The sequence below is a fragment of the Rattus norvegicus genome, chromosome X, assembly GCF_036323735.1.
Source record: "Rattus norvegicus strain BN/NHsdMcwi chromosome X, GRCr8, whole genome shotgun sequence".
Classification (NCBI taxonomy): domain Eukaryota; kingdom Metazoa; phylum Chordata; class Mammalia; order Rodentia; family Muridae; genus Rattus; species Rattus norvegicus.
In genome coordinates, this window is record NC_086039.1 from 78,021,191 (window position 1) to 78,043,721 (window position 22,531).

A 22,531-nucleotide genomic window follows, 5' to 3' on the forward strand; every position below is an offset into this window, starting at 1 on the left:
CATGGAGTGGGCCTTAATTCCAATCAGTTGTTGGTTATTCACACAAACTTTGTGTCACCATTGTACCAGTGTATCTTGCAGGCAGGTTACCATTGTAGAGTTTGGAACTTACAGCTGGGTTGGTATTATTTTTTTACTTCTCATAGTGTGCTGACTGCTCCCAACACCATGAACTCTAGTTAATAGGGATAAAGGCTCTAGGTAGGCAATTCCCTTCTCTCTTCAGTCAGTTGTATAGGTATTGTCTTCAGCAATGGGCCTTGCCATCAGTTTGTGGAGGGACTGATGGGAGGAGGAAAGGAAGGGAAAATACAATAATTATGGGTGGATGGGGGAGGGAAGTAGGGGTAAGAGAGGGAATATAGAATGGGACAGCTCAAAGTAAAGATCACCTGTGGGGTCATATGGAAACCTAATATAGTAGCTTCTTAAAATATATACATATATGAAAGTCATATAATTGGAATCTCCAAATAAAGGGGGAGATAAAGCTCCAACTAGACATCTGTCGCCACCAAATGGAACCTTCAGTACCCAGAATGGGTTACATGAAAATGCTGGCCAAAGGGAAACCCCATGGACGCCCCTTAACAACCCAGGCTATTGCCCAGTTTATTGGCTGCTCTCCTTATCTACTCATTTTATAAAAACAGTGACTTCTAATTTTCTTTGAAAATTTAAAATATGAATAAAATAATTTTCATTATGTTTCTCAAAATGTCTACTTTTTAAAAATATTTTAAACTCTGAGTTTTTTTAAAAAATTAATTTCTGTTTTATTTCTTGTATTCTTTATTTCATATTTTGAGTCATGAGTCTTACTTGAGATATTTCACATTGTCCAGAGTTTCCTTCATTTAGTTTAGTTTGAAATATTAGTTTTTAATTTTTATGTTCCATGGTAACATTTTACTGCAGTACTTTGTGTTCTATGAAATATTTTCTCCTTCCTCCCTCCCTCCCCACCCTTTGTTAAAGACAGAGTGAGGCTTTGCCCTGGAATTCATCATATAGTCCAGGCTGGCCTCAGGATTTCAATTATGCTTCTTTCCTCTGGGGTTATGGTCACATACCACCAATCTACTCTTTGTTTTGTGGTTTTGAATGGGATTTTACCACATTATTTTTCTTTTGATGATTTACACATCTTTATTTTTCTGAGTAAGAAGGGTGGGTCAGAGGAGATTTTCTAGTTATGTCTGTGGAGTGTCTTCTATTTTTTTCTCTCAAAGGGATAATTGTTTTAAGGATGGTTTTTTTAATTCTTTTAGAGAGTTTTTTTTAATTGCACTTTTTATTTACTTTTTAAATGGTATCCCCTTTCCCGGTTTCCCATCCATTAACCCCCTATCCCATCCACCCTCCCCCTGCTTCTATGCGGGTGTTCCCCCCAACTCACTCCCACCTTCCCACCCTGACATTCCCCTACACTGGGACATTGAGCCTTCACAGGACCAAGGGCCTTGCCTATTGATGCCCTATAAGGCCACCCTTTGCTACATTTGTGGCTAGAACCATGGGTCCATCCCTGTGTTCTCTTGGGATGGTGGTTTCTATTCGATCTCCTATTTCTGTTCCCTAACTAGACTTTTATATGTAGTCTTCTAAGTCTTGCTGAACTTGGAGATTCTACATTCCTTTGGAAAAAAAAATCTGCTCATTTGTGCGACTTTGCTTAATATCAGGAATTGTTCCAGAAAGGAGTTTCAGATGGTTACTTTCATAAGGTCATAAGGCACAGAATGTTCCAACCCTCCAACCTCCTTTGGATCCCTTTATTCTCTGCAAATTGGAAGCATTCCCATTCTCAGCTGCTACTCTCAAATCGATCTAATGATATTTCCAGTGAACAAATATTAGCTGTAGTTCTGAGGGTATTTCATGCTTTGTACCTTTCCCCCTCGTGCTTAGGCCTTGTGCATCTGTGTACCTGTTATGAGGGAATGGTTTTTGTTTCCAGCTTAAACTCGGGATTCATAAAATGTGTGTTTTCAGCCTTGTTTCAGATCTTTTATGTGATTTAGTCTGTTTACATTCCTAATCAGTCTGATGTTTTATGGAATTGTTATGTGTGTGCTCTTAAGGATTAAATCCGTGGCCTTGCACATGCTAGAAAAACACTATCACGGAGTGACATATGCAGATGTTGGTTTTCTCAGATGCAGTCTTGTGTGTAGATGCAGGCTATGTGGTTGGCCCCATGGCCTCAAATTATCAATATTTCTGCCTCACTCTCTCATAAAATACAATTTAAATCAATAGATGCACTGCTTCCTATGTGGTTTTCTTTCTCTGGATGATTGGGACCCTCTGAAACCAAACATAATAGCTTCCTATTATGTTATTCTTTCTATTCTATAAAGAATATCAAAATGTTTTAATACAGGTAGCATTGAGTCTTCAAAATTTTTTAAGTAATATAGATATTTTAACAATATTTATTCTTCAAACCAACAACACAGGGACTTTTTATCTCTTCTTTGCTATTATTTACCAATAGTTTATGGTTTTTCAGTGCTTCCCAATCATAGTAAATATATTTGTTATATTTATTATTTGGGGGATAGTATATAAATGGGACTTATTTCTTTTGTTCTTCTTCATTTGTGTTTAGAAAGTAACTATATCATAGTTTGTAAAAGATTAAATAACAGTGTATATGTAAATAGTGAACAGAGTGTTTGGTCCTAGTAACAACTTCATAACAATGTATATTACAATAAATGTCATTTGAGATACAGCACATTGCCAAAATAATGTAGTGAAGGCACAAAGGTGGAGTACAGTGAAATAAGTATAAACATAAAACTATTGAAACAATAGATGCTGAATTCTGTAATGCCCCCATCCCCATCCCCTTCTCCTCTGAGTGGGTAGGGGGCCCTCTGGGTATCCCCCAACTCTGGTACTTCAACTCTCTGTGAGGCTAGGCACTTCCTCTCCCACTGAGTCCAGATCGGGCAGCCCAGCTAGAAGAATGTATCCCACGAACAAGCAACCACTTTGAGGATGTCCCCCACTCCAGTTGTTTAGGACCTACATAAAGGCTAAACTGCACATCTGCTACATGTGGGTGACCAGGAAAGGGGCTGTGAGTGGAATGTAAAGTGAATAAAAAAAAATAAAAAAATAAGGGACAGCACATGCTTGTCCTCTATTGTTAGTGGGATTGCAAACTGGTACAACCACCATGGAAATGAATGTGGCAGTTCCTCAGAAAATTGGAAATAGTTCTACCTGAAGACCCAAGTATACCACTCCTGGGCATATACACAAAAGATTCCCTACCATACCACAAGGATACATGCCTAACTATGTTCATAGCAGCTTTATTCATAATAATCAGACACCGGAAGCAGCCCAGATATTTGGCCATTCCTTCAGTCTCTGATCCATCTTTGTCCTTGCCTTTCTTGTTGACAGTACAAATTTTGGGTTGAAAGGTTTGTGGGTGGGTTTTTGTCTGTCCCTCCACTGGGGGTCCTACCTGCTACAGGAACCACTTCAGGTTCCATATTCCCACTGCTAGGGGTCTCAGGTAAGGTCACCCTCATAGACTTCTGGGACCCCTACCATTCATTATGGAAAGACCCTCAGAGGTCCAGAAGAAAGAATAGAAATCAGTTCCTGGCGAGAGTGCAGGGGTGTCTGGAGGATGTGGGTTTTCTCTTTAATTTAAAAATATTTGAATATGAATTTCATGTCAGAAGAATAGCTAGAAAATATTTTTTCTTTTTTTTTGTTGTATTTCTTAAAAATAAATTTTACATACTGCAAAATTTACCCCCCAAACAGAATTTAAACATATTCAAATATATCACCATGATCAATTTTAGGACTTTCTTTAACCCCTAAAACAAACCCATACTCCTTAGCGTTGTTGCCTATTCTGACACTGTAGGCCAATATTTACTTTCTATTTGTACAGATATACTTAATTCAGGATATTTCACAGAGCCCAGAATAATCGTGACTGTTTTCCCCCTGCTTAGCATGTTTATAAGGGTTACTCATGACAGCATGTCCCTTATGCATTTTTACAGCTAGTGATAGTCTTTTTTTTAAATAGATTTATTTATTTTATGTATGTGATTACACGGTAGCTGTCTTCAGACACACTAGAAGAGGGCATCAAATCCCATTACAGATGGCTGTGAGCCACCATGCAGTTGCTGGGATTTGAACTTAGGACTCTTTTTTTTTCTATTCTTTTTTTTTTCTTTTTTGGAGCTGGTGACCGAACCCAGGGCCTTGCACTTGCTAGGCAAGCGCTGTACCACTGAGCCAAATCCCCAACCCTGAACTTAGGACTCTTGAAGAGCAGTCAGTGTTCTGGTTTTTCTTTTCTTTTCTTTTTTTTTTGTGCTTTGTTTTGTTTTTATCTTTATTAACTTGAGTATTTCTTATTGACATTTCGATTGTTATTCCCCTTCCCGGTTTCTGGGCCAACATCCCCCTAACCCCTTCCCCTCCCCTTCTATATGGGCTTCCCCTTCCACTGGTGCTCTTACTAGGCAATTCATTGCTACCTATGAGGTTGGAGCCCAGGGTCAGTCCAGATATAGTCTTTTGGTAGTGGATTAGTCCCTGGAAGCTCTGGTTGGTTGGCATTGTTGTTCATATGGGGTCTTGAGCCCCTTCAAGCTCTTCCAGTCCTTTCTCTGGTTCCTTCAACGGAGGAATGAAGCATTCGCATTTTGGTCATCCCTCTTGAGTTTCATGTGTTCTGTGCATCTAGGGCAATTCAAGCATTTGGGCTAATAGCCACTTATCAATGAGTGCATACCATGTGTGTTTTTCTGTGATTGGATTACCTCACTCAGGATGATATGCCTATGAATTTCATTTGCCTATGAATTTCATAAAGTCGTTGTTTTTGATAGCTGACTAATATTCCATTGTGTAGATGTACCACATTTTCTGTATCCATTCCTCTGTTGAAGGGCATCTGGGTTCTTTCCAACTTATGGCTATTATAAATAAGGCTGCTGGGAACATAGTGGACCATGTGTCTTTGTTATATGTTGGGGCATCTTTTGGGTACATGCCCAAGAGTGGTATAGCTGGGTCCTCAGGTAGTTCAATGTCCAATTTTCTGAGGAACCTCCAGAATGATTTCCAGAATGGTTGTACCAGTCTTCAATCCCACCAACAATGGAGGAGTGTTCCTCTTTCTCCACATCCTCACCAGCATTTGTTGTCACCTGAGTTTTTGATCTTAGCCATTCTCACTGGTATGAGGTGAAATCTCAGGGTATTTTGATTTGCATTTCCCTTATGACTAAAGATGTTGAACATTTCTTTAGGTGTTTCTCAGCCATTCGGCATTCCTCAGCTGTGAATTCTTTGTTTAGCTCTGAACCCCACTTTTAGTAGTGTTATTTGTCTCCCTGCAGTCTAACTTCTTGAGTTCTTTGTATATTTTGGATATAAGGCCTCTATCTGTTGTAGGATTGGTAAAGATCTTTTCTCAATCTGTTGGTTGCCGTTTTGTCCTAATGACAGTATCCTTTGTCTTACAGAAGCTTTGCAGTTTTATGAGATCCCATTTGTCGATTCTTGATCCTAGAGCATAAGCCTTTGGTGTTTTGTTTAGGAAATATTCTCCAGTGCCCATGTGTTCTAGATGCTTCCCCACTTTTTCTTCTATTAGTTTGAGTGTATCTGGTTTGATGTGGAGGTCCTTGATCCTCTTGGACTTAAGCTTTGTAGAAAATATTTTATTTCATTGGTTATAGCACCTCTTCATTCTGGTTTGCTTTGCTGTGTAAACTCTATTTACTACCATTTTTTTCAATTGTATGGAAATCAGGGAAAGTGTTAGGTATCTTCGTTACAGTTTGTAATGGTTGTTGTGAAACATCATGACCAAGAGCAATTTTGGGGGGGAAAGCATTTATTTCGGTTACATTGCTATACCCCAGTCAGTCATCAGAAGTATTTAGAGTGGGAACTTGAAAACAGGAGCTGATAGGAGGCCATGATGGGTTTTTGCTTACTGGTTTGCTCCTCATGGCTCGCTTTGTTATAGAACCCAGGACCACTGGCCCAGGAATGGCCCTACCCACAGTGGGCAGAGCTCTCCCCCATCAATCAATCATAAATTAAGAAAATACCCTATAGGCTTGCCTATAGGCTGATTTCATGGAGGCATTTTCTCAATTGGGATTCCCTCCTCTCAGATAACTCATGCTTGTATCAACCTGACAGAAAACTAGCCAGCTGATTGGGATTGGAGGTTTTCTTTTAAAAATCAATGTGTATAACTTGTACAACAATCTGTTTTGACCTCATCTCCAATTCTCTTGGTTGATTCTACTATCAAATAGTATCTTTTCTACCGCCATGTTGTTTTGTAATCTAGAGAGAACACGTTTACTACTTCTGCTAGTCAGCCAGGCTTCGTATGTCTTCTTGAGTTTTAACCTCCCTCTGGAAGAACAAAGTTTGGACACATTCACCACTGTCACTTTCGTTTTGTTGATCAGATGGTCAGTGCGAGGGGTTTGGGATCCAGCTCCTTGGAATAGCCCTGCTTTCCTGCTCATGGGTAAAATGTAATAGAGAAACTGGAATTTAGTTAGACAAACTAATTTGTTGTATCATCTACCCCCTCCAGGCTCCTGAAAGCACTGAGCTCCACTTCTTCCTAACCCCATCCAACCCTGCTACCCCAAACACCAGCTCCAAGCTCTGGAGAAGGCAAGTATCAAAATTGTTTTGAGTCAAGAGGATATAGCAGTCTTCAGTCTCTCTGCTCCTTCTCTGGTTTGGTTTGGGGGGGTTGTTGTTGTTTTCTTGTTTTAAAGCCCAGGCCTCATGTCATCAACTTTCTGATGAGTCCTTTACCTCTTGAAGTGGAAGTCATATATGATCTAGTTCTAAAATGAAGGAAACATGAAAGTGTATTATAGATAAAACGTCTGGCAGTCCTCCCTATAAGTATAATAACCATGGAAAAGAAACAGCCAATTACACGTTAAGCATAGAAACCAAACATGAGCAAAGACAGAAACCACATTGCAGTCAGCTGTGCTTCTAAAACATTCTCAGGTATCAGCTGAGGAATAATACGAGCAACTGAATATTATCCCTCACTCCATCTTGAGAACCTCTTAATTTCCAATAATGCATCCCAAAGTGGTAACATCCCTTGAGGCTAAAAAAGTGGATGTCTCATATCAAGTAGGATGAATTACATAGTTCCTTTCAAAGGGCAGGGCCTGTAGGACTCTTGGAAATCTACTATTTTATGTATACTTTCAGAGGCTACAGAAAGAGCTGGAGCAGTCTCAGGTCTAAAACAGGATAGATGGAAAAGTATGAATGGGCATGGGAAGAAAAGAAAGAATCAAGCGGAAAAGTGCCCCTTATTCCTCTCCATCTAGTTCATGTCTCTGACTGGCTGAGAGTCACAGATTCTGACGAAGCTATTCAAACTACTGTCTAGACCACGTTGGTAGATTATACTTCATTTTATTTATTGGGATTACTAGTGAACCTTTCCTAGGCCCAAGGCAAGTGTATTGACCTCCTTCTATGGCCTATGTATAGGGAGAATTCCTTTGATTTTTCTAAATCTATTTTTTAATCATAAAGATTCTTTTTCCATATATAAGCCTCAATGTGTCCCTCAACTACCTTACAATTTCATTAACAAGAATAGTTTTATTAAAATTGTTTACTTTTCACTTTATTTGTACAGGTATGTTGTTGTCTTTACTGCTTGTTTGTCTGGTGCCTGTGGAGGTCAGAAGAGAGCATTGCATTTTCTGGAACTCGGGGTTGGGGACAAATTTTGAGCTGCCATATGGATGGTGGGAATTGAAACTGAATCGTTTGGAAGAACTGCCAGTGCTCTTAGCTGCTGAGCAATCTCTGCAGCCCCAAGAGTAACTTCTATTGATGAGAAACTAAGTGTGCCAATGTATTAAAAATAATCTTTAGCTTCAGATTAACCCATTGAACGAGAAAACCTCTAAAAGCCTCTAAACCACCTATTAAACTACTGCCAGAGCAGATAAAGCATACTCCTCTTACATCTGCACTTGATTCTCTGAGTGTGTGTACACCTTTTATTTAATAAAAGCAAACTTGGTTTCATACTGCCTTAACCATCTTTTATTCCCTTGCAGCGCAAGTGTCAATCACAGCAACACCTGAATAGAGACCTCTAGGAGGAATTTCTCAGGCTACACAACCAGCACCTTTGGGCTTTATATCCCGCTGACATAGGTAATGTTCTTCAGCAACAACACCAACCCAAAACTGTTCATACTCATGAAGCATTAACATTTGCACATGTCCTCACACATGTATGCATGATTTTCTCCTTCATTCGCTTTTTTTCTTTCATGGTGATTTAATTTTTTTTATTGGATACATTTCTTTATTTACATTTCAAATGTTATTCCCTTTCCTGGTTTCCTGTCCATAAGCCCCCTATCCCTTCCCCCTCCCCCATACACCCCCCACAACATTTCCCTACACTGGGGGAGTGGTTTAATTTTTATTTATCCAGTGACTAATGATGTGAATACCTTTTAGCTTGCAAATATTATCATTTGTTATCTTGTTTGGATAAATGTCTGTTAGTTCTTTGCTCCCATTCATTTTTGTATTATGAGCCATTTTGTTGTTAATATAACTTTTTGTAGCTTTTTCCTATGTACAATTTGTAAATGTTTCCCCCATTCTGGGAGTTAACTTTCTGCTCTTTTGACACGCTTTTGAAGAAAAATATTTATTTTTCATAGTGTTTACTTTTTGTCTTGGTTAGTAATATTTAATACTATTTTTACTCAGTTTTATAGGTTCATGTCTTATGTGTTTATGTTTGATAGATTTTGGATTGTATTTACATATATCATGAAGTAAGAGTTCAATTTAAATTTTTGCACTATGCCTATGTGATTGTTCCCATACCATTTGTTGAAGAGACTATTATCTCTTTCTGCTTGAATAGTTGTAGTATGTGAGTGGATTTTTTATTATTTCTACGAGAATTTCATATGAAGGATTTTGATCATATTCACCCACTGCCTCCCAGATGCATTCTTCTGTACCCTTATTTTTGCAGTAGATGATAATTAACACAGAGACCCATAACTCTCAACATGAAGAGAATAATAGATTTCAAAATGATCATCTCTAAATAAGATTCCTCTATCACACTCTTTCTATCCGACCCCGCACCCCCATCACACCCTTAAGACCCAGAAGTTACTAAGAGAACATTTTAAGAGCCAAGGTGGTAGATAACTGCAAGGAAACAATGTTCCTGGACACAACAGAGCAGTTGTTCCTATTTTTGTCACAGTGATTGTGACAGTGTGCACAAGACCTTCAGTAACTCAAGTATCTGTGGTTTTAAGTGGCTGATTTTCAAACCATATATCTTAAAGTATTAAAATACAATCAAATAAGTACTGTGTTTCTCTAAATAAGACTTTAATTAGTAATATAGAAGGAGCCATGTTTGGAAACTAGTAATTCACATGCTATGTGAACGTAATTATACCTAGGATTTTGTAAGCCTGAAATTACTTATCAATAATGAATTACATATACACAACTCATTCTATCTATAAGCAAACCATTTGTAATCAACATGGGCATTCCAATAGTTCATTTGCTGTTTCTTGATCTACATCCTGCTATAAAATGCTATTCTTCTGCCCCATGATGTTTGTCTCATGATGACTCTGTTGAGTATTGCAGCTGAATTGCCTACCCTGTCTTAAACGTTGCGTCTTTTGGTTTCAATGCCTTCTGCAAAGGAGCTTGTGGAGTTCTATGGGCATTTCTGCCTGCCCTTTTCTTCTAATTTCTCCTCCTTGTGTCCTCATTTTTCTTTTCTTTCTTTTTTAATTTATTCTGTGATAACTTTGTCTATGGGTATCATATATTGTGGGTCTGTTCATCTCCCACTTTTGTCCTCATCTCTCACCCCCGGTCTCCCTCCTCCAAAAAAGTTTCCCTCCCACTATCAGATTTTCTGTTTTGGTTTTTATTTTTGTGGCCCACTAAGTTTAACCAAGGCTGAGGAAGAGTTAACTACTGGAACATGAGCAATTCTCCAGGGCAACCCTTCTGAAGACAGTGATTCTCAACCTCACCCCAGGCATCAACTGCCAATATCTGCAGAGTCCAGGCCCCAATGTTGACTCTCAGTTCATAATGGAACGTTGACAGGTCCACAGTTATACAGGTCTTGCAGTAGGTTCATGAGTACAAAGGCTACACCAGGTTCATAGACTTCCACGGCTCCCTCCTCTCGTCCAGCTCTTGCATTCTGTTTGCATACTCTTCAGTGATTTTCCCCAAATCCAGAAGAGGTGGCACAGTGTATCATTTAATTCTGAGCACTCAATGGTCACTTGTTCTCAACACTTTCTTTTTCTTTTTTCAGCCATATGGCTCTACACTGACTTCTATTCACTGCAAAAAGAATCTTCTCTGAGCAAGGCTAAAGACAGTATTAAACATTGGGTATAAACATAAATATTCAGGAGGCATTTTGAAAACACGTTCGTTTAGCAGAACAGATGCAATAGATCGACTTCTGGGGCTTATGACCTCCCTACTCTGACTAGTATTTGACCAAGTCCACAGTACCCTCTGGCAGAGTGAGCGTCAGACACAATCAGAATGCAATTGGTTACTGCATAAAAGTCTTACCACCATTAAATCAATGGGAAGGTTGGCATTGTAGCGTCCAAGGTCAACATATTGTTAAGACAATTGATGAGTTTTTCTCCCAGATGCCTTCAGAGAAACTGCTGTCATTATGAAAGTTAGCCAACAGGAAGGAAGCTTATAGCTCAGATCCTACATAATTACTTTATGACCTCCATTCATATTTGTGGTATCTTCAGCTATAGAGTCTTACCATAAAGTTCTAGGGAACAACAAATAATCTATTTCAATGTCAGTATTCTATATTTTTCTAGAGTTTTGTGAGATTTTCCTAGGCAATGACTCATAAGGTGGTATCTGATACTGGTATTGATAGGTTCATTTAATAACCAATGGTTTCTGGGATCAGCATTGTCTTACCACACAGAATAATCTTGCTTAAACTTTTGTTAATTGCATGTTTGGGTTAGCTTACAGGGTAACAGGATTCCATGTGACTTCTTGATATATGCGTATTTTTGTTAAGTCTCCACCCACTCTCTCCTGTACTCCCACCCAATTTTCATTTAAATCTTCTTGCTCCAGCAATACCTCTCTACTTTATTATCTCATTCTCTTTTTCCCTGTCTTTCCTTTGTTGTTCTTTATGTATATTACTTATAATGAGCAAACTGATTCATTATTCCATACTTTGTACTATAGGTCATAAATACTTTTCTCAGGAAAATTGTGTACAGCATCTAGCGTTTTCTTTTTCTTGGGTATTCTGTCCTATTTGATTTCAGATGGCCTCAGCTGCAATAAATTCCCACCTTCCAGTTTATAAAAAACAACTAACTTAGAATGTAAGCACCAAGTTTGATGTGGGTACTTTTGTGGCCCTGAGATTGTGATCTTTTGTGTAAATACTTCTTAGATTTATTCCTAGTTATCTGTCTTATATGTGGATTATAATGACTGATTTATAATATTGGGATTTTGTGCCTAAATCATAGCCTTGATACTTTTCCTTATACTTTATAGTCTTCTGTCCACTCTTACTTGGAGCTCCCATCACTAAACTCCATGCCAATATTTATACCTTAGTTTCATTATGAGTAATTATATCTCCATTGCGTAAAGCATGTTTATCTGTAACTTTGCTCCACTTCCTCTTCTAATCAGTGGATGAAAAAGTGGTTCGGCTGAGGCAGACTGAGTATTATCTTCCCTGAAATTTGAAATTGGAAGGGATTAAGGCATCCAGTAGCCCTCTCAAACCTGATTTGGTTCTTGACCCATTCCTAAACACAATTTGTGACCTATCCTATGAGTTCTCACACAGAAGCAATACTTTCCTCCATTGATTTCACTGACCTAAATTTGGCATATTTGGTTCTACTGTTTATTATGAAATGACACCTACAGGCATATCCAGAAGTATCCAGAAGTAAGGTAAACCAGACTGGGACTTATGAGTCAGAAACTATATATCTAGAGTGGAAAAAGAATGTTCAATATAAGATTAGCAGTTTGGAATATCTATTTGAACTTAGTTCTTTGGTCTAGGAACAGAAACTTGAGAGCTTAAAATGCTATCTAAATTTCTCAGCCACAGATATCAAAACAGTTCTGTAGTACTTTAGACTACATATATATCAGACTACATCAATTTCCTCTTCTCTGTCTCGCTTTCTGTCTTTTTGTTTGTTCTTGTCATAATGACTCTTAAATCTCCTCCTCTTCCTCTTCTTCCTCCTCCTCCTCCTCCCCTATATTCCAGAAAACAAATTGATGTTTCAAAACTCTTGAGCATTTTTCCCTTCTAGAATGTATCAGGAGATAGTTATCATTTTTCTACTACTGAAATGAAGTGTTTTTTTTTTCCTTGAACAAAAGCAAGGAAAAAGAAAATGTTATTTAAGGTAAATGGGAAAAAAGTGTTCTAAATGAATAAGAAGAAAGAAGGGCGTGGGGGTGGAGCAACAGAGGAGAAACAAGGTGAAAATGGAAGGGTGTCAACAAAGAAAATAAAACAAAAGGATTAGAAAATAAGAGAAAATGGAAAAATGTTTTCTTTTTTTTATTAACTTGAATATTATTTATATACATTTCGAGTGTTATTCCCTTTCCCAGTTTCCAGGCAAACATCCCCCTCCCCCCTCCCCTTCCTTATGGGTGTTCCCCTCCCCACCCTCCCCTCATTGCTGCCCTCCCCGCAACAGTCTAGTTCACTGGGGTTCAGTCTTAGCAGGACCCAGGGCTTCCCCTTCCACTGGTGCTCTTACTAGGATATTCATTGCTACCTATGAGGTCAGAGTCCAGGGTCAGTCCATGTATAGTCTTTAGGTAGTGGCTTAGTCCCTGGAAGCTCTGGTTGCTTGGCATTGTTGTACATTTGGGGTCTCGAGCCCCTTCAAGCTCTTCCAGTTCTTTCTCTGATTCCTTCAATGGGGGTCCTATTCTAAGTTCAGTGGTTTGCTGCTGGCATTCGCCTCTGTATTTGCTGTATTCTGGCTGTGTCTCTCAGGAGCGATCTACATCCGGCTCCAGTCGGTCTGCACTTCTTTGCTTCATCCATCTTGTCTAATTGGGTGGCTGTATATGTATGGGCTACATGGGGGGAAGGCTCTGAATGGGTGTTCCTTCAGTCTCTGTTTTAATCTTTGCCTCTTTATTCCCTGCCAAGGGTATTCTTGTTCCCCTTTTAAAGAAGGAGTGAAGCATTCACATTTTGATCATCCGTCTTGAGTTTCATTTGTTCTAGGCATCTAGGGTAATTCAAGCATTTGGGCTAATAGCCACTTATCAATGAGTCTATACCATGTATGTCTTTCTGTGATTGGGTTAGCTCACTCAGGATGATATTTTCCAGTTCCAACCATTTGCCTACGAATTTCATAAAGTCGTTGTTTTTGATAGCTGAGTAATATTCCATTGTGTAGATGTACCACATTTTCTGTATCCATTCCTCTGTTGAAGGGCATCTGGGTTCTTTCCAGCTTCTGGCTATTATAAATAAGGCTGTGATGAACATAGTGGAGCACGTGTCTTTTTTATATGTTGGGGCATCTTTTGGGTATATGCCCAAGAGAGGTATAGCTGGATTCTCAGGCAGTTCAATGTCCAATTTTCTGAGGAACCTCCAGACTGATTTCCAGAATGGTTGTACCAGTCTGCAATCCCACCAACAATGGAGGAGTGTTCCTCTTTCTCCGCATCCTCGCCAGCATTTGCTGTCACCTGAGTTTTTGATCTTAGCCATTCTCACTGGTGTGAGGTGAAATCTCAGGGTTGTTTTGATTTGCATTTCCCTTATGACTAAAGATTTTGAACATTTCTTTAGGTGTTTCTCAGCCATTCGGCATTCCTCAGCTGTGAATTCTTTGTTTAGCTCTGAACCCCATTTTTAAATAGGGTTATTTGTCTCCCTGCGGTCTAACTTCTTGAGTTCTTTGTATATTTTGGATATAAGGCCTCTATCTGTTGTAGGATTGGTAAAGATCTTTTCCCAATCTGTTGGTTGCCGTTTTGTCCTAACCACAGTGTCCTTTGCCTTACAGAAGCTTTGCAGTTTTATGAGATCCCATTTGTTGATTCTTGATCTTAGAGCATAAGCCATTGGTGTTCTGTTCAGGAAATTTTTTCCAGTGCCCATGTGTTCCAAATGCTTCCCTAGTTTTTCTTCTATTAGTTTGAGTGTGTCTTGTTTGATGTGGAGGTCCTTGATCCACTTGGACTTAAGCTTTGTACAGGGTGATAAGCATGGATCGATCTGCATTCTTCTACATGTTGACCTCCAGTTGAACCAGCACCATTTGCTGAAAATGCTATCTTTTTTCCATTGGATGGTTTTGGCTCCTTTGTCAAAAATCAAGTGACCATAGGTGTGTGGGTTCATTTCTGGGTCTTCAATTCTATTCCATTGGTCTATCTGTCTGTCTCTGTACCAATACCATGCAGTTTTTATCACTATTGCTCTGTAATACTGCTTGAGTTCAGGGATAGTGATTCCTCCTGAAGTCCTTTTATTGTTGAGGATAGTTTTAGCTATCCTGGGTTTTTTGTTATTCCAGATGAATTTGCAAATTGTTCTGTCTAACTCTTTGAAGAATTGGATTGGTATTTTGATGGGGATTGCATTGAATCTGTAGATCGCTTTTGGTAAAATGGCCATTTTTACTATATTAATCCTGCCAATCCATGAGCATGGGAGATCTTTCCATCTTCTGAGGTCTTCTTCAATTTTTTTCTTCAGTGTCTTGAAGTTCTTATTGTACAAATCTTTTACTTGCTTGGTTAAAGTCACACCGAGGTACTTTATATTATTTGGGTCTATTATGAAGGGTGTCGTTTCCCTAATTTCTTTCTCGGCTTGTTTCTCTTTTGTGTAGAGGAAGGCTAGTAAAATGTTTTCTAATAATCAGAAATGTGCATTATTAGTTAATTTTCAAAGGAAAATAAAAATAAAACCCTAAAATATATTTTAAAAGAAAAAGTTAAAATACTACTAAGACTATATACTACAAAGAAAGGGGAGTGGCAAAAAAGAAGAAACAAAGTGTAAAGGAAAGGCCATCTAATAATATAATGTATAGGCAATGTTAATCAAACATATGAAGGTGTAGAAAAATAGAGCATCTTATTTTAAAGAAAAGTTATGATGATGTCAACATAATCTTAAATGTAGTAGGAAATCAATAAAAAGAACACTAGGGGTAAAAAGAATAATTAAAGATAAACCATGGGAGTGGCTTCTAGGTCCTTAAAATTCCTGTGTGTATGTGGATAGGGTAGTTGAACCTGTGGACTCTTTCACATTTTTTTGTTCATTGTGACCCTGTATTAGATAAGTGTCCCATAACCCATAGCTGTCTAGACTTTAATAATTTCCCTTCCTTGTATACCAGGGGCCCCTGCTGGCTGCTCTGATTTTTGCAGTTTATTGTCTTGGCAGGTTCTCTCATCTTCCTGAGACTCATATGCCCTGAGATAACTAATGCTGTAGCTGGAAGGTATCTCCCTAGAGTTTTGGTGGTTAAGGGAGCATCCTAAAGACTGAGGTCTGCGTTTATACTTTTAAAGCTGCTAAGCATTCATCACCCCACTAGAGGATTGTCCAGTCAACATGAACATCAGGTTTCTTTGAGTCTCCACGGTCAAATCTCACATCATGTAGGTGACTCTACAGAATGATCCACCCACAGATCTCAGGCTCAGAACATCGGAGTTCTATATTTTTTCAGTTGATGACATTATCTACTCCCTACCAACAAGGCATGGCTACATTCTCCTGTAATCTAAGGACTGATCTTGCCACCAGCACTATTTGGATTTTTCCCCATTAAGCTTTCCCTCTTTTTTTCTAAAACTGCCTCTAGGGCTGCTGTCTCATCCTGGAGTTGTGGTATGTTGAAATCTCCCCCTCTAAGTCCTCTCATTCCCTCTCAAATCCATGACCTCTTCGTCTATAATTATTGTTTTATACACACACACACACACACACACACACACACACACACACGGGGGTGGGGAGAGAGAGAGAGAGAGAGAGAGAGAGAGAGAGAGAGAGAGAGAGAGAGCCTATGCAGTCCATATTTTGGGGGGACAGGGTCTCTATATACCTCAAAGCCTGAAACTGGCTTTGCAGACCACACCAGGCATCCTCAGAGTCCATTTTAAACAATAGCTTCCTATTAAGATACTGTCTCATCACAGCCCTTCTGAGATGGGGAACTCCTTTTTACCACTGAGACCTCTTGTTGGAAAAGATACTCTTATCAACAAGACCCCCAATGCACTTGAGGTTTATGAATGCTGTGAGATTTTTTTTTTGTAAGTCAGACTAGAAGTCTTTTTATTAAAGCTTCCAGGCTAACCTTTTAATATGAAATGCGTCCTTTCCCCGCCATGGGAGGAAATGACTGAATGGAAAGTGTTCAGCTTGTCTGGCTTCTTGCTGATTCTCCTTTCTCGTTTCTGTTTCTTCAGGTTTTTTTTTTTTTATTCTGCCCTATTTTTTGTACATTTCTGAAGCTCCTCTTCTCCTCTTTGGAATAAAGTGTGTGTGTGTGTGTGTGTGTGTGTGTGTGTGTGTGTGTGTGTGTCTGTCTGTCTGTCTGTCTGTCTGTCTGTGTGTCTGTCTGTCTCTGTGTCTGTATGTGTGTATTTTCTTCTCACACTTCTCCAGCAGGTCACAGGTAACTTCTACTCTCCCAGCTTACCAAGAAGTTAACTGAAATGCATGAGATTTGGAGTTAAAAAAAACCTTTGTGCTAGACTTAAATTTTTATCTTGCAAGATATGAGAAGAAATTAATATATCATAATTGGAAGCCTGTATATATTTTAAACAGCTTTCCATTTTGTTTCTTATACATGGAAAAACATACAATAATATCTAGTCCTCATTTTTAAAAATTGACATTGGGAGTTAAACTCAGACCTTCCCCATGCCAAATAAGTACTCTTTCAATAGGCTATGTCCACAGCTTAGTCCTCTGTATCTTACATTCTAGTCCTTAATGTCTTATGAAATTTCTTTGGGCCTTCTGATATTTTTGTTTTATTCAGTGTGATAAGAAAAATACTTTCTGCTGGGCAGTGGGGGTGCATGCCTTTAATCCCAGTATTTGGAAGGCAGAGGTAGGTGGATCTGAGTTGGAGACCAGCCTGGTCTTAAGAGCAGGTCCCAGGAGAGCCAAAGCTATATAGAGAAACCCTGTCTTGACAAAAAAGAAAAAAATACTTTCTAAACTTTTTGATAGAGAAAGTCTCATTGCATTAGCTTTTGGAATTATCATAGAAATATGGTACCCTAGGGTAAGCTTATATATGTTTTGATTCAGATAATATATATTAGGTAATTTAATTATACTTTATTTTCATTTAAGGCAATGCATATAGACTCTATCTCAAAAGTAATCAACAAATAAATGAACATAGCTTTGTTTATATCAGTGGTTATCAACCTTCCTAGTGCAGCAGTCCTTTAATGCAGTTCTGCATGTTGTGGTGACCCCAACCATAAAACTATTTTGTATGCTAGTTCATAACTAATTTTGCTACTGTTATGAATCATAGTGTAGAATCTTTTAGAGATAGAGGTTTGCCACAGGGGTCACAACCCACAGATTGAAACCACAGATCTTTATATTCCTCTTAGAAATCTGACATTTGGAGAAAAATAATTGATATCTTATTTAGTTTAAACCATAAGCTTATTCACTTACAATTTATATATCTACAAAATTGTGTTAGTCATATATAATAAATACATAGTCTGTCTTCTTGTAATTATAAGTTAATAAAAGATGGTCTTGACTCAGGCCAGCAATATATCGTACCCCTATTTGTTATAGTCTAGAAAGTATAATCATCTGTATAGGTCAAGCTCTGACAGAGCCTCTTAGGGGACACCTATCCCAGGCTCCTGTCCACAAGTGCTTGTTGGCATTAGCAATAGTGTCTGGGTTTGGTGGCTGCAGATGAGATGAATCCCTAGGTTGGGCAGTATCTGGATGGCCTTTCCTTCAGAAACAACAATCCAAGAGTACACAAGGAGGGGCCCAATGGCTCCAGCTGCATATGTAGCAAAGGATGGCCTTATCTGGCATCACTGGGAGGGGAGCCCCTAGTTCCTGTGAAGGTATAAGGGAATGCTGAGAGAGGAGGTGGGAGTGTGTGGGTGGGTAGAGGAGCACCCTCAGAAGCAGGGGAAAGGGGGTGGGATACAGGGTTTTCAGAGGAGAAAACTGGAAGGGGGATGTAGCACTTGAAATGTAAATAAATAAAATAGCCAATAAAATAAAATTTAAAAATGAAAGGAAATCATGTTCCAATTTTTTTAAAACAAGGAAAGTGCAATCATTTATGTTATATCATATGATTATCACTGTAGGCAATTATCCAACTTTAGGCTCTTCATCTGACAACTGGAGAGAGACCTTTAAAAAAACATAGCCCCCTTGTTCACCTGCTTAAAAGTATTAAGGATACAATTCAAATTCTATACTATAATCCATCAGGAAACAAAAGCCATTTTCTGAATACCTAAAACATAATTTTCACCTTTTAAGTTTCATGTTTCGAGCAATAAAGTTTATAAAACAGGGACTTTACCTATTATTCATTTCAGATAAGGACTCAGTAAGTGCTTTAGAAATGAAGGAATAAATACCTGTAATCTAGGAGTATTAAAAACATATGACCACTTCTTCCATTTTTGACAAGAAACTTAGTTCTCTAAAGAAATTAGAGATTACTTAACTTTACTTTCCTTGTATAATCTTTTTTGAAAATGTATACTTACCAGATTAATAATGAATATGATTTTTGAGAAATCATTCTGTGCTGGAAACTGATTTATATGACTGACAGCATTTGATCCTCACAAAATGTTACAAGATGAAGCAAGCCAACATTTTATCAGGAATGGGGGCGGGCTCAAGAGATTCACAAGACAGTAGCTGAGAGCCTATTGACAATAGATCACTTCTGCAGGAAAGAACGTTCTTTTTCATTCCTAGTGACCACTAGGAGGTTGTTAATGCTCAGGTGGATTGCTCCACACTTGCACACATACAGATAATATCAACTGTACTTGGTGGGCTATTAAAAATGGAAGAAGACTTAAATGTACGAAAAGAGTGTGTTGGGATAAAAGGAGCTATGTTAGCGTGAGCATGTGGAGTAGGAGGGAGAAGTTGTGAGTGATATGATCAAGGTACATTGAATACACATGCATTTCTTTTTTTATTACTCATTCTATTCGTTTGCATCTCAAATGATATCCCCTTTCCAGGTTTCCCCTCCATAAACCGTCATCCCACATCCCTCTGCCCCCTCCCTTTGCCTGTATGAGGGTGCTCCTCCACCCACTCACCCACTCCTGCCTCACTGCCCTAGCATCCCCTTATACTGGGGCATCAACCCTCCACAGGACCAAAGGCCTCCCCTCCCATTGATGCCAGATAAGGCCATCCTCTGCTACACAAGTAGCTGGAACCATGTGTCTGTCCATGTGTACTCTTTGGATGGTGGTTTAGTCCCTGGGAGCTCTGGGAGTTCTGGTTGGTTGATATTGTTGTTCTTCCTATGTAGTTGCAAACCCCTTTGGTTCCTTCAGTTTTTCCCCTAGCTCTTCCATTGGGGTCCCAGGCTCAGTCCAATGGTTGGCTGTGAGTATCTGCATCTATATTAGTCAAGTGCTGATAGAACTTCTCAGGGAACAGCCATACCAGGCTCCTGTCAGCCAGAGCTTCTTGGCAGTCAGTAATAGTGTAGGGGATTGGTTTTTGCAGATGGAATAGATCCCTTTGTGGGGCGGTCTCTGGATGGCCTTTCCGTTAGCCTTTGTTCAATTTTTTTGTCCCTGTCTTTCCTTTGGATAGGAACAATTCTGGATTAAATATTTTGAAATGGGTGGGTGGCCCCATCCCTCAGCTGGGGACTATGTCTATCTACTGGAGGGGGTCTCTACAGGTTCTATCTCCTCTTTGTTGGGCATTTCTGCTAAAGTCATCCCCATTGGGTCCTTGGAGCCTCTCTCTTCCCTGATGTCTGGAACTTTCTAGAGGCTAAAGCCAGTACCCCCATCCTCCACTGCCATATATTTCTATTCGATTTCCTAACCCTCCTGTCCAAAAAATAGTCTTTAAAAAACCCCACTATGGATTGCAGACTGGTAAAACCATTCTGGAAATCAGTCTGGAGGTTCCTCAGAAAATTGGACATTGAACTGCCTGAGGATCCAGCTATACCTCTCTTGGGCATATACCCAAAAGATGCCTCAACATATAAAAGAGACACGTGCTCCACTATGTTCATCGCAGCCTTATTTATAATAGCCAGAAGCTGGAAAGAACCCAGATGCTCTTCAACAGAGGAATGGATACAGAAAATGTGGTACATCTACACAATGGAATATTACTCAGCTATCAAAAACAACGACTTTATGAAATTCGTAGGCAAATGGTTGGAACTGGAAAATATCATCCTGAGTGAGCTAACCCAATCACAGAAAGACATACATGGTATGCACTCATTGATAAGTGGCTATTAGCCCAAATGCTTGAATTACCCTAGATCCCTAGAACAAACGAAACTCAAGACGGATGATCAAAATGTGAATGCTTCACTCCTTCTTTAAATGAGGAAAAAGAATACCCTTGGCAGGGAAGGGAGAGGCAAAGATTAAAACAGAGACTGAAGGAACACCCATTCAGAGCCTGCCCCACATGTGGCCCATACATATACAGCCACCCAATTAGACAAGATGGATGAAGCAAAGAAGTGCAGACTGACAGGAGCCGGATGTAGATCGCTCCTGAGAGACACAGCCAGAATACAGCAAATACAGAGGCGAATGCCAGCAGCAAACCACTGAACTGAGAATAGGTCTCCTGTTGAAGGAATCAGAGATAGAACTGGAAGAGCTTGAAGGGGCTCGAGACCCCAAAAGTACAACAATGCCAAGCAACCAGAGCTTCCAGGGACTAAGCCACTACCTAAAGACTATATATACATGGACTGACCCTGGACTCTGACCCCATAGGTAGCAATGAATATCCTAGTAAGAGCACCAGTGGAAGGGGAAGCCCTGGGTCCTGCTAAGACTGAACCCCCAGTGAACTAATCTATGGGGGGAGGGCGGCAATGGGGGGAGGGTTGGGAGGGGAACACCCATAAGGAAGGGGAGGGGGGAGGGGGATGTTTGCCCGGAAACCGGGAAAGGGAATAACACTCGAAATGTATATAAGAAATACTCAAGTTAATAAAAAAAAAAAAAACCCACTATGGATGAAGCAAGATACTCTGACTCTAATCCTATTCTCATAATTACTCACTCCTGCCTCCAGTCGTGGATGTGATAATGGGTCCAAGTAGACCCAGCTTGAGATTTCAGGTATGGTACTTATCAGTGGCCTCAGGTAATCTGAATTCAACTTTGCAACTCAAATCTTTATATGGATAATAACATGTTTTGTAAGGTTGATTTGAAGATCGCATCTGTGAAATATCTGAATAAAAATAGTGAAAAAATAAAATCTTTTGCTTCCCACTAAATGAGGTAATCATTGATTATGTCTCTTGATTTGTGGAAAATTTATAGAGAAAAAAGCACGGTCCAGACTTGTCTGGCAAAGCACCTAAAAATGACTGAGACGTGTGACAGATAAGTGGCTTTGCTTCATATCTATTCCTAATGTTGCTCCTGGATGCATATGACTTTGTATTTGTTGCTTTCAAAGCTAAGAAAGATTTTGGTTAGACAAACGTCTTTTGGATATGGTATCAAAAATGCAAATGATAGAAGAAAAAAATTAGACATAACCAGAAATGAAATTTTTGTGATTCAAGGAGCACCACATAAATAATGAAAATAGCCCAGTGGACAGAAGAAAATATTTTAAGTTGTATATCTGCTAAGAGATTCGTATCTAAAATTAGTAAAAAATTACTATGACTCACCAATTTAAAGATATTAACCTAATTTAAAGCTGGCATATAATTTGGATGAACGCTTTTTTAAAGAATATATACAAATGGTTAAATAAATATATAAAAGTATTCATCATTACTAATTAGATGGTTAAATCCAAGTCTCAATGAAATATTTCTTCACACTTACTTGCACTGTTATAATTATTTTTCAGTGTTAAATAGAATTTCCATATAACATAATCCCATGTGTACATCTATACACAGAATACATATATACACTGTGTTAATGGAATTATTATTTTATTTTATTATTTTTTATATTTATTTTTCTTTTATGCATATGCCTAGCATATATCTTTTATCTTTTCTTCTTTTCTTATTTTTCATTGAATATTTTCTTTATTTACATTTCACATGTTATCCTCTTTCAAGTTGTCCCCTCTGAAAAACCCCTGTCCAATTCCCGCTAC

At 38.9% G+C, this 22,531-nt stretch overlaps 1 long non-coding RNA gene across 2 annotated transcripts in view; it reads left to right on the top strand.

Moving 5' to 3' along the window:
* Positions 1-8,133: 8,133 nt before the first annotated feature.
* Positions 8,134-22,531, top strand: part of LOC134484057 (uncharacterized) — a 37,304-nt gene continuing 22,906 nt past the window's right edge. For both annotated transcript variants that reach the window (XR_010061382.1, XR_010061383.1), the window contains exon 1: positions 8,134-8,235. This is a non-coding gene — a long non-coding RNA (uncharacterized LOC134484057). The remainder of the gene's footprint in view (positions 8,236-22,531) is intronic.